The following is an 11,146-nucleotide window of genomic DNA, read 5'->3' as shown; positions in this document are numbered from 1 at the left end:
TGAAAATGTGTCATGAACGGCGCCACGTTCCGTCCGCCGCTGCAGGACCTGGAGCTCAACGCCAGGTTTCAGTTTGATTGTTAAAAGGTGTTAAGTTAATTAAAAGGTATTATAGAAGTGGGCTGATGATCAGACGGACCCCCAAGACAAGACGGGGCTCACCCAACTGGCCACCAGGAAACGTGGCCCGCCCATGACACTATTTTCACAGCAAGAGAAAAATTGAATCGAGAGCAAAGACCTAGGGTTTATTATTATTTTGAGAGAGATTTACGTGTTGAGAGAAACACTTTTTTGAGAGAATTTTTTTTTCACACTGATAGCAAAAATAGCCTATATGTTTTTTTTTTTAAAGTAAAGTTTTGAGAGATTTTCTTTGCTATTGGTATGAACATTTTCTCTCAAATATTTTTTCCTCTCATAAAATGAATGTTTTTTGCTATGTGTGATAACGTTTTCTCTCAAACATTTTTTCTCGCATGTAATGAAGAAACGATTCTAGCTCCTTACTTTTACACTTTTACACTTATGCTGTGTAGTTACTAGTTACTTTGCTGATTACCATTTTACATACTAAACATAAGATTATTTTATAAAATATGTTACAAATACAACTACCCAACGGTGTGTTAAGTAGTTCTAATAGGCTCCTGCTCGACCAGCAACAACATGTTGTTTAGTGCTTACACATATGCATCAGTTATAATTCTCTAATAATATAATAGTAAATTATAATCATAAAATAGATAAACACTCACAGGAGTCATAATGAATACTTATAGTATTTTCACACTGTTGTATTCCTAATTTTACTTAAAGATATATGTAATATTTCCGCATTAAGATGTCTAAAAACGACTATACCTATGGTGTGTATTATATTTTTCTGTTGTGTACTGACAACATCCCAAATGTTTCCAACAATGTTTCAACCCAGAGAAATCGGTCATTTTAATCAATGACATGGAGCGTGTCATTTGCACTCATCAATCACGTCATATTATCTTTGACCCCTCTAGTTACTCTAACTTCCAGCAATACACAGGAAACACCCCAAAACACTAGATATTACGTTAGTGAGTAATTGTAAATCATACAATGTCACAGAATTATACTCAGTAAAGCAATATATCATTTGTTCTGCCATACAGCATCATTTTTCATTAATTACATGTCATTGCAACACAGTACAGTAGAGACCTAACTATTATTATTGTTGATATTTCATTATAGATCCAGCTTACTACAATGTGCTACGCTGCTTATGCTAATGCTTGGTTGCTTAACTACACAGTAACTTTATAAGGTTTATTTTTAGTAAAATTGTTTTGACCATGTCAACAGCACTGGGCTAACCCACGACCCCGGTCCGTTAGCCTCAAACCTCCGCCACTAAGAGACTTTGTTGGGCTAAGAGTGGACAACATTAGTGCAACTGGAACCCACAATAAGATGAACTCAAAGGAACCAGAGGTAAACTCAATGTGTGTCCCTCTTGTTGGGCGTCAGTGTAATATGGAGATGAAACCAGGAGAAAGGTACAGTACTTCAAAGGGCATGTGTGATCACAGAGCTGGACCAGATGTTAGCGGACTGATGCTGCTGCCATCCAGATGGTTATCATGTCGCTGCCAGAGCTGGATAAGTCTCTTATACATGTTTACTGCAGAAAAGAAGGTTTAGTAATGGTAAAAATATCTAACCAACTCCACATGGGGATAAAGGGAATCATGTTCTAACACATCTCACACTGTTCTAATGTTGCTTTGTTGTAATTTCAGAAAAGTTACTCCTGATATGGAACATTTGTGTCTACACTCGAGCTCATCGTTCAGCACCAGGCACTCAACTGCAATTTCAGATTTTTATTCGCTGATGAGTTTTAATTTTCCTGAATGAAGGAGTAGCTACAGATGATCCAAATAATGTGAGGCTTCATTGAGAAACGTTTACTTTCTTATTATTTTCCTAATCAACCTGAAGCTAACTTCAAACATGAAGCAGACATCCCGAACGTGCACAGCCAATGTGACAATATGCAGTGTTATGACAGAAATGCATAGTTTTGATTACTAGGACTGCTGAACCCTGCTGCTTTAGTGATCCAGTGATTAAATGGTTTAAATTACATTTGGAACAATTACAGATAACAAAAGTAAAACTTTCATAGTTTAAAAACATTGACAAGTCCAGAAGGCACGGGTGTTTGCTGCTATGCAAAAGACGCACATGCCACACATGACCCAAAAAATAAAAAGCAGTTTAATGTAGAAGAGATAAAATCACTGAATATATTTTAGCCTGAGAGGCAAACTACTGCATGTCGTGCAGCTGCAGTTGAAATTGGAGCTCAGTTTGTACAAAAATCAGGAAAGAAAAACAAAAAGGAGATTACTTAAGCAATGACGGGGGAACATGTGGGAGGAATCATGTGATGACTGATGGGCCACTTCGACCCGTCCTGTGATGGAGCTGGGAAATTTTCAGAGCAATGGTTGCCAGGGGTGCCAGCATCACCTGATCCACAAGGATGACATGGTCAGAGACTGAAGCATCTGGCTGCCAGATGCCACAGGTGCATTCCTTATTAATATTGAACTATAACCAGGCATACTGTTTAAAACTGTGCAACGTAGATATATTTCATTCTCAAATGTTCAAATTCAAATATTTGTCCTTACAATTTATGGTTGATACATTAAAGGAGACATACCATGCTCATTTTCAGGTTGATACTTGTATTTTTAGTTTCTACTATAACATGTTTACATGCTTTAATGTTCAAAAACACATTCTTTTTCTCATACTGTCTACCTGAATATACCTGTATATTCACCCTGGATATATACAGTACTAGCAGGTGGGGAGCAAATGTTTTTCTGATCTAGGCATCCCATAAAAACATGACTCTTGTCTTCTGTCACAGTTTGTGGGTTGGTAGGTACTCCTGATACTAAATGTATGTGCAGAAGCACTTGAAAAGTGAGTATCTCATTATATGTCCCGATTAAGTATTTTAATAAAAACATTAGGGCCTGATATGTGAGGTCATGCCTGTCCTGTTCTTCTCAACTATAAACACTATCACACTTCATTTAGTGCAAAAATATATTTTCATGCAAATAACAAGACTGTTTTTCAATATTGTGGGCTATTTGACAAATTGATTTTTATGAAATCTTCAGAATCTATATTTTACCTGCGTGTCTTCAAAGATTTGCTCCTTCTCATAGCTGTCTATGTAGATTCGAACTGTCGCCCCATCACTACCTGTTCCACTGAGTCTGTAGATGATTCGAGAACCATCAGAGAAGATTATCCGCAGACCCTGCAGTGAAAACAGCCCAGTACAGACTTTGCTAGCACAAAATAAGCTGCAATGCATGAAGACCCTGGATACCTTGATTGTGACCACTGGTTGCATCCAGTATCTGAAGACCTGAAACTTTAGTATCAAAGGAACACAGCTCAGTGTGTACCTGGTTCCTGGAGATGGTGCTGTCGACCGGGTCTGTGTACTCAAAGTTGTCTGCTTTTTCCACTTGGTAGATCTTGTCCTCCACAGCAAATCTCTGCTTCACAAAGGACTTTCCAGAAATCAGAATTTCCAAATCCTCCATCATCTCACAGGCTGCATCTATGTCTATGTTCTCATAGTCATATCTGGACAAAAATATCAGGAATTAATAACATAATAACATCCTTCACTTACTGCCATTGCACTTCTGGTTAGACCCAAACTGCATTTTGTTGCCTTGTACCTGTACATGTGAAATGACAATAAAGTTGAATCTAACCTAATAAGTGCTTTATTGTTGTACATTTTATGTTAGTATATTATTTTATAATTAAGGTGATGTAAACAGTCCAAAATTGGCTGATGAAGGGTTTTTACGATTATTTGTAACCACTGTAAGTCAGCAATTACAGTGGACAACTAAATGGTTGTGTATTTATTTTATCTTATTTTATTCAATAGACATATTTTAGCCTGAAGCTGATGTGGTTACAGTGAGTACTGATGTCAACATAGGTAGATTAAGCATTTAGGGAAACCCTTGATGGTTTGTCATTCCTTGGCATCATCATTTTACGTTTTACTGTAATTCACTTGCCAGTGCATTGCTAGAAAGAATACGTAATTGGATATATGTACCACTAGATGTCAGTCATGTCCTGTATGTATCTTCCTAACACGTCTCTTACAATTTTTACGATCGCTATGACAATTTTTTCAATACTTTTAACAACTTTCTCTTAACACAGTTAGCACAACATCTGTCTGTGTAGGCTATACAATTAACACATTTATTGTTGCTTTGACACAAAGTGCATACAGTTAACACAAAACTTGAAATGCTTGAACAATTTTTATAAATAAGCTCAGCCAAGACCAAAACAATGGCAATTTACTGACAAATTTGCAAATGCTTTCACACTGTATGTCAGAACAGATCACATCATGTTCTAAACCTAATGTATAGGCTACAGTATAAGTGAACAGCTGTTCATATTGTAAATTGAACCACAATATATCCCCTGCATTTTATTCCATTGTTACTGTAAATGAGAGGAACAGCTGATTGAAGTTATGTAAATAGATCAATCACAGCTGATTCCCATCTACGAAACACACTCAGCTGTTGAGGTTCTTTCAATTGCATGCCCATCTGTTTTTACAGTATCCTTTATATGTTACAGTAAATGAGTGTTGTCCTTTGACAGCAAGGATTACAGTAACCAAAAGTCACATTCTTTGTTTGTTAATGCAAACCTGGCCAAAGCTGATTCTGATATGTTACAGTAGTACATACAGTAAAGAGGACCAATTTGGGCTGAGTTTGTGTGGAAAGGAATAATACAGTAAAGATGAACACAAAGAAAGTAAGAAAACTTCCTGCACGAGGGAGAGCAAGACAAGTACCAGGACAATTCTGTCTTTGTTTCCTTTTTTCATAAACCGTACATGTTACTCCCTGATGTAAGTCGAGGGCAGATGTGAGTTACACATGCTCAGATTTAAACGGTTTACCGCAAAACCGTGAAATCTGCAAAATAATAGAACTTTTCTCAAAAACAATACAGAAGATGGAAATCATTTCAAAAACGTTTTAGCTAAGCCATCCATGATTGATTGATTGCTAACATCAGCTCAAAACGCTATTCAACTGACAATCTTTGTTGTGTTCGATTGTTAACTTGTAGCCAGCAGTGAACGAAGTTCGTTAAGTTGGTCCATTTTTACTGTATTGACATTACAGAAGTCGTTCGTTTGCATCTTGTATGCTGTTTGTCGCAAAGTGACGCATGCACAACTCACATCTGCACTCGTTGCAAAGTGACACATGCACGACTCAAATCTGCACTTGACTCGCATCTGGGAATGACACATTCTATAAAGCTACTCTGAGGTTGTTAATTCGTTTTTGTATTGAATTTCTGCAGCAAAAGAAAAAAATGCAGCAACATAACAAAAATGGGGAGAGGCTTCAAGAGAAACTACAGTTTCTTATCTATTGTACAAAGGCAGACCTGACACATATAAAATAAGGCAGATTTTGTAATTCCACCTGATATTAGTGTTTTGTGACATTGGGATATGACTGACTAAATGTTCCTGTTGGGAGAAAACATTTGTTAGTGTTTTGAAAGAGTTACATGATGTTTGCAGAGTTTTGGTAGACATAGTGTATTGTTTTAGTGTATTATTGTATTTTGAAAATTAGTGTTGGAGTTTAGTTTACAATGTGTGATTTTGAGCATAAAGTTAACCGTTTTGCCAGAAAATTGTCATAGCAATCGTAAAAAACTGTAATCATCAGCCCAGCTTATCTATTTCAGATAAATAATCTACTTCATTCCTACTTAGAAATAATTCAAGCACTGATTCACACTTGATTCTCTCTTTTTTAACTTTTGCTGTAGCTTTTGCTAGCTTTTGATGGATGATGCAGTACACCTCTGAATACAGACAGAAAAACAAACAACAGAGGTGGTCACATCTCACCTGGTGAAGTAGTTTCTTCCATATTTTAGCCAGTGGTCCTTTAGAATGTCCTCCACACTCTGCCTTTTAGTGGCCAGGATGGACAGCCATGCCAGCACGGCCCACAGCCCATCCTTCTCACGAATATGGTCTCCACCTGAAAGAGGAAATGAAATGATGAGAATTCACACATCATTTCAATTGAAATGGAGCACTTATGGACCTAATAAGATGCTGGAGAGATTAAGTACCTGTACCAAAGCTTTCCTCTCCACACAGAGACAGTCTGCCTGCATCCATCAGGTTCCCAAAGAACTTCCAGCCAGTGGGAGTTTCATATAACTCTATTTTTGTTGCCTTGGCTACTCTGCAGGAAATACAAGAGAATGATAGAGTTTTCTCAGAAATCACAGTTAACCATTGACACAACAACTTTTTACTGTCAAGTGCAATTATTGTACAACTTATTCAAATCTATATGCACTAAAAGTACTGTACGTTTGACATGGCTTCAACTAGGGAAATCACTGTCTCATTGGTTTTGATGTGAAAGCTAGGCTGTATTTTTACCTGTCTAAGGCTGCGCTTGGGCATGCTGCGTGCGAAGCCTCTCACCCCTGTATGCTGGAAGTATGGGATGCAGAAGATGTTGTCAGCAATCACAGCCACAGAGTCAGGTGGGCCGACGAAGAAGCCGTGTTTACCAAGGATCATGTTACGGTCCTAGAAAGCCGACACACAGAGGTTAGAAATTAGAAGTTGTATTTTATTTGAGAAGATCTAAAGAAATAGATCAACAACAGTACACACACCCCATCAGCATCGAATGCTGCACCAAAATCATAAGGTCCTTCTTTCATGCTGTCAACCAGATCTGCAGCATAGGTGAGGTTAGGATCTGGGTGTTGACCCCCAAAGTCCTCCAATGGGACACAGTTGACGGCAGAATTAGCAGGGCAGCCCAGCTCCTCACAGAGGATTCTCCTCACATACGGTCCTACCACTGGGTCGCACACAGAGGTGACAGAGACAGTGATGAGGGACGACTGGTATAAAGACAATGATGAACTACCGAAGTCAAATATGGGTCGTATGAAGTAGAATGAGGCCTACTAAAAAAGCAATAACGAAAAAACCTCAGCTTGTGTTGCTCCAGTTAAAGCAACAATTCCAAATTTTTGGAAATACACTTATTTGCTCTCTTGCCAAGAGTTATATGCCAGGGTCGATACCACTCTCAAATTTGAACGGTATATATGAAGCTACCACTAGCAGACAGTTAGTTTAGCTTAGCATACAGATGGAAAGCAGCTAGCCAAGCTTTGTTCAAAGATAACAAAACCTCCACAAATGAGGTATAACGTGTTACTTAGTAATGCATCTATGTTTTGAGAGTGATTGAAATGGAAAAAAGTCGAAGCTATTGTGATATCTTGTCAAAATGTACACCCTATAAATAACAATAGGTGACTCGTATCTTTCTGTTAAAGTGTGGGGAGAGGGATGTGGACACCAATTAGTTTCAGTTTCAGTGTTTAGGGACGCTTTAAATAGCTTTAGTAACCTCAACAAGTCCTGTAACCCCATGCCACCTCTTTATAAAGTTATATCAAAGCCTAGAAAAACACTTATTTTTTACATTAATTAAATGAATATATCCATTAAAACCTATTTATATATTAAAAAATATAATCATGCCATTGTTGCGTATATGTTGTAGTGACTGAGGGGACAAGTTTGTACTGTACTGAACTGATGGACGGCTAGTGTACTTGATATTACATGACAGAATATTTGACCTTAAGCAAACATTTAGAGAACATGAGCATCATGTTGGTGTCGCGGTGAGTCGCTGGACTCCATGAATCAAAATACTCTGCCCTGTGGTCAGTGGTGGAAAGCCACTAAATACATTAACTCAAGTATTGCATTTAAGTACACTTTTGAGGCACTTTTACTTTACTTGAACATTCCCGCTTTATGCTACTTTACACATTTATCACACTACATTTATATTTATATATACAATAGTGCAATGATTCTTACAATAACACTAGTAAAAACAATCCAATAATATAGTGACACTTAAAGTGTTTATTTCTGCAGAATGCATACTTTTACTTTACTTGTACTTTTGGACTGTATTCAAACCAATATATTTAAACATATTTAAGAGCTAAATGTGTCATGTCTAGTCGCTGTGTCATGTTTCTGTGTTTGGTTGGTTTCATGTTTTCTGTTTCCTGTTTTATGTTGTTTCACTTACATGTGCTGCCAGGTTGTTGTTTTACCGCGTATTACTAGTGTTGTACAAAATTGGCAGTTTGGCAGAAAACGGCATCGGTATACAGTACAAGCAAAAGGTCTAGATAACACTGGAAAACTAACACTAGGACTACGCTGGAGAGTGAGACACACACAAGGTAAAACAACAATCTGGCAACAGGTAAGTGAAACAAGGGGGTATATGGACACTGGGAATGGGGAAGACGATTACACAAAGGTGAGACACATTAGGGCGGGGACAAGTAATAACAACAGGAAGTACAACAAGACAACACAAGGGATAACAGAGAACCTTTAACAGGAAACAGAAAACATGAAACCAACTAAACACAGAAACTTGACACTGGGACATGAAATGATAAAATGTGTATGTTTTGACATGATAATCTTTCTGTCATGCTTTCAGAGAACAGAGAATCTATTTTTGAGATTACATGCTCTTGTTAAAAATCCTCTCACCTCCATGCATAGCATCTAGTCTTATCTTGATGTGGTTTTCACCAGATAGAATCTCCTTCAGAGCAGCAAAGTCAAATATGTTCCTCAACAAGTTAGCATAGGATTCCACAGAGTCTACAATTTCCACTGGATACACCCACAAACAAGAAACAAACACATATTTTTAATCTTTAGATATATCAAAATCTTCTCTTAATTTGAGGTGATAGATGACAGACTAAAGCTGCACTTCACCTGTGAAGGGTTTGAACTTGTTCTCCAGATCAAACATCTGTTTGCCCAGGGTTGTCAGATCCACTTGCATTCCAGGGCAGATGGCAAACTCCTCAATGGTCCGGCTGATCTGAAAAATCTTGTTTGTGACAGCCTCCGTGGCTGGGCCTGGATGCAGTAAAAAATCTCTAATATTACATTTGACATTGGATTTGTATTATAGAACCACAGCTACCGCCCGCCACTGATACTGGTTATAATATTGAGGGATGTTTATTGGTATTTTATTTTGTTCATGCAGACAAAGTCTTAAACTTTATCAGTACTGTGTCTGTGCCACATATCTGAATGAGAACTCATACAGCCTCTCGTAACACTAATTTTCACTTGGCCAATGCCCCTGCATGCTTCCTCCTCTCAAATTACCATACCTCCATTTGCAGTATTGAACTTAATGCCAAAGTCTCCATCAGGTCCACCAGGGTTGTGGCTGGCAGTGAGGATGATGCCACCGATGGCTTTGTTTCCTGATTACACAGGAGATGGCTGGTGTGGACATTATCCCGTGGTGTCCAATGATCATACGACCCACCTGAGAAAATGTCACACAGGTGTGTGTGTGTGTGTGTGTAAGATGTCTGGCATTAGTGTGTATCTTAATTTATCTGAGGGGGGAGAGAGGGATTAACGCTGAATATCAGGTTTGGTGTGTGCATGCTTCCTTCTCAAAGTAATGGGGACTAGACTTTCAGTTAATGGACGACAGTTTATATGGCACATAAAGCGCACGTTATATTATGTGCAAGTATATTTATAGTATAGTTAGTATAAATCCCTTTCACCATCCTACGAAGAAAGCATCAGAATCTGAGAAGTTATGCAATTTAAACTCTAGGGCCATGGAGAGCCCATTACTGGTGCTGGCAAGAGAGTAAAAAACAAAACCGGTTATTTTTTAAGACACCAGAGTAGCCACGAGCTGCAGAAGCTGCAGGAGCTCCAGTTACAGCAAAGATGTCCTTTCATTTCTCAGAGTTGTAAATTGTAGTACTGTTGTACTGCATTATACTGTCTTCTCTCTCTGTCTTACATTGATTATGACTTACAAATACTGGCCATTTATATCATGTTTTAAGTTAATAATAGCATCAATCGTGGCTGCAAATTACAGTTTTAACTAATCGCTATTGTGAAAAAAATCACTACAAAGTTAACATAGCACTCACTTTTTACAATATGGGAACTTATTTTCCTCTAAATACCACCATGTGTCAAAAGCTGCAAATAGAATTCTAGTAAGACATGAGGCTGGTACAGCTACAATAATAGGTGACACAAACATACACTTCCCAACATGCACGAAAACAACTCACTGAAGCACTACGCAAGCACGCACGTATGAGCAGACACACACACACACACACACACACACGCACGCACGCATGCACGCACACACACAGTGACACTGACCCCGTTGGCAGCTGCCATCTGCACAATGACCGCAATAGCTGTTCGGTTGAAAAAGCGACCGTCTCCCCCCACCACCATTGTTGATCCCTGGCGGTCACGTAAGTCAATAGAGGAGAAGATACTCTGGATAAAGTTGTGCAGGTAGTTCCTCCTAGACTGGAATACATAGACCTTTTTCTTCAGGCCGCTGGTGCCGGGTCTCTGGTCGGGTAGGGAGCTGTGGGGACAGTCAACACCTGCAGAGGACTGTTATCCATTGTTTCAAAAAGAGAATCCAATCTGATGCAACAGCGTAGAGAGCCTAGTAGAGTAAAATATTGTACAGAGGGAAACCCCCCTGTCATTTGACATGGGGAACGTACACAGGGGCAGAATGGGAGGGTATAATCTTGACTCCGCCTGTTATTTTACTGGAAGCACTGGATTACAGTGGCACTTCTGAAGCCCAAAATAACCTTTCAAACTAATGTGTGAGCAGAGGTAGGAGGGGTAACTAAAGACGCTGCTTCACACATGTGCAAGGAGATCACTGTCAAGGCTGCAGGCCCAGTCACAAAGAAGTAGTGTGTGTGTGTGTGTGTGTGTGTGTGTGTGTGTGTGTTGTGTGTGTGTGTGTGTGGTGTTGTGTGTGTGTGTGTGTGTGTGTGTTGTGTGTGTGTGTGTGTGTGTGTGTGAGAGAGTAGGTGTTAACTGAGCTATTTGTCCATCTGTGAATGGCTGCAGCTGTGCTAG

The 11,146-nt window shown here is 38.9% G+C and overlaps 1 pseudogene; it reads right to left on the bottom strand.

Moving 5' to 3' along the window:
* Positions 1 to 2,239: 2,239 nt before the first annotated feature.
* Positions 2,240 to 10,744, bottom strand: LOC116683271 (phosphoglucomutase-1-like; annotated as a pseudogene).
* Between the last annotated feature and the right edge of the window lie 402 nt (positions 10,745 to 11,146).

The sequence above is a fragment of the Etheostoma spectabile genome, unplaced genomic scaffold, assembly GCF_008692095.1.
Source record: "Etheostoma spectabile isolate EspeVRDwgs_2016 unplaced genomic scaffold, UIUC_Espe_1.0 scaffold00018911, whole genome shotgun sequence".
NCBI classification, from domain to species: Eukaryota; Metazoa; Chordata; class Actinopteri; order Perciformes; family Percidae; genus Etheostoma; species Etheostoma spectabile.
This window is presented reverse-complemented; position numbering and strand designations above follow the sequence as displayed.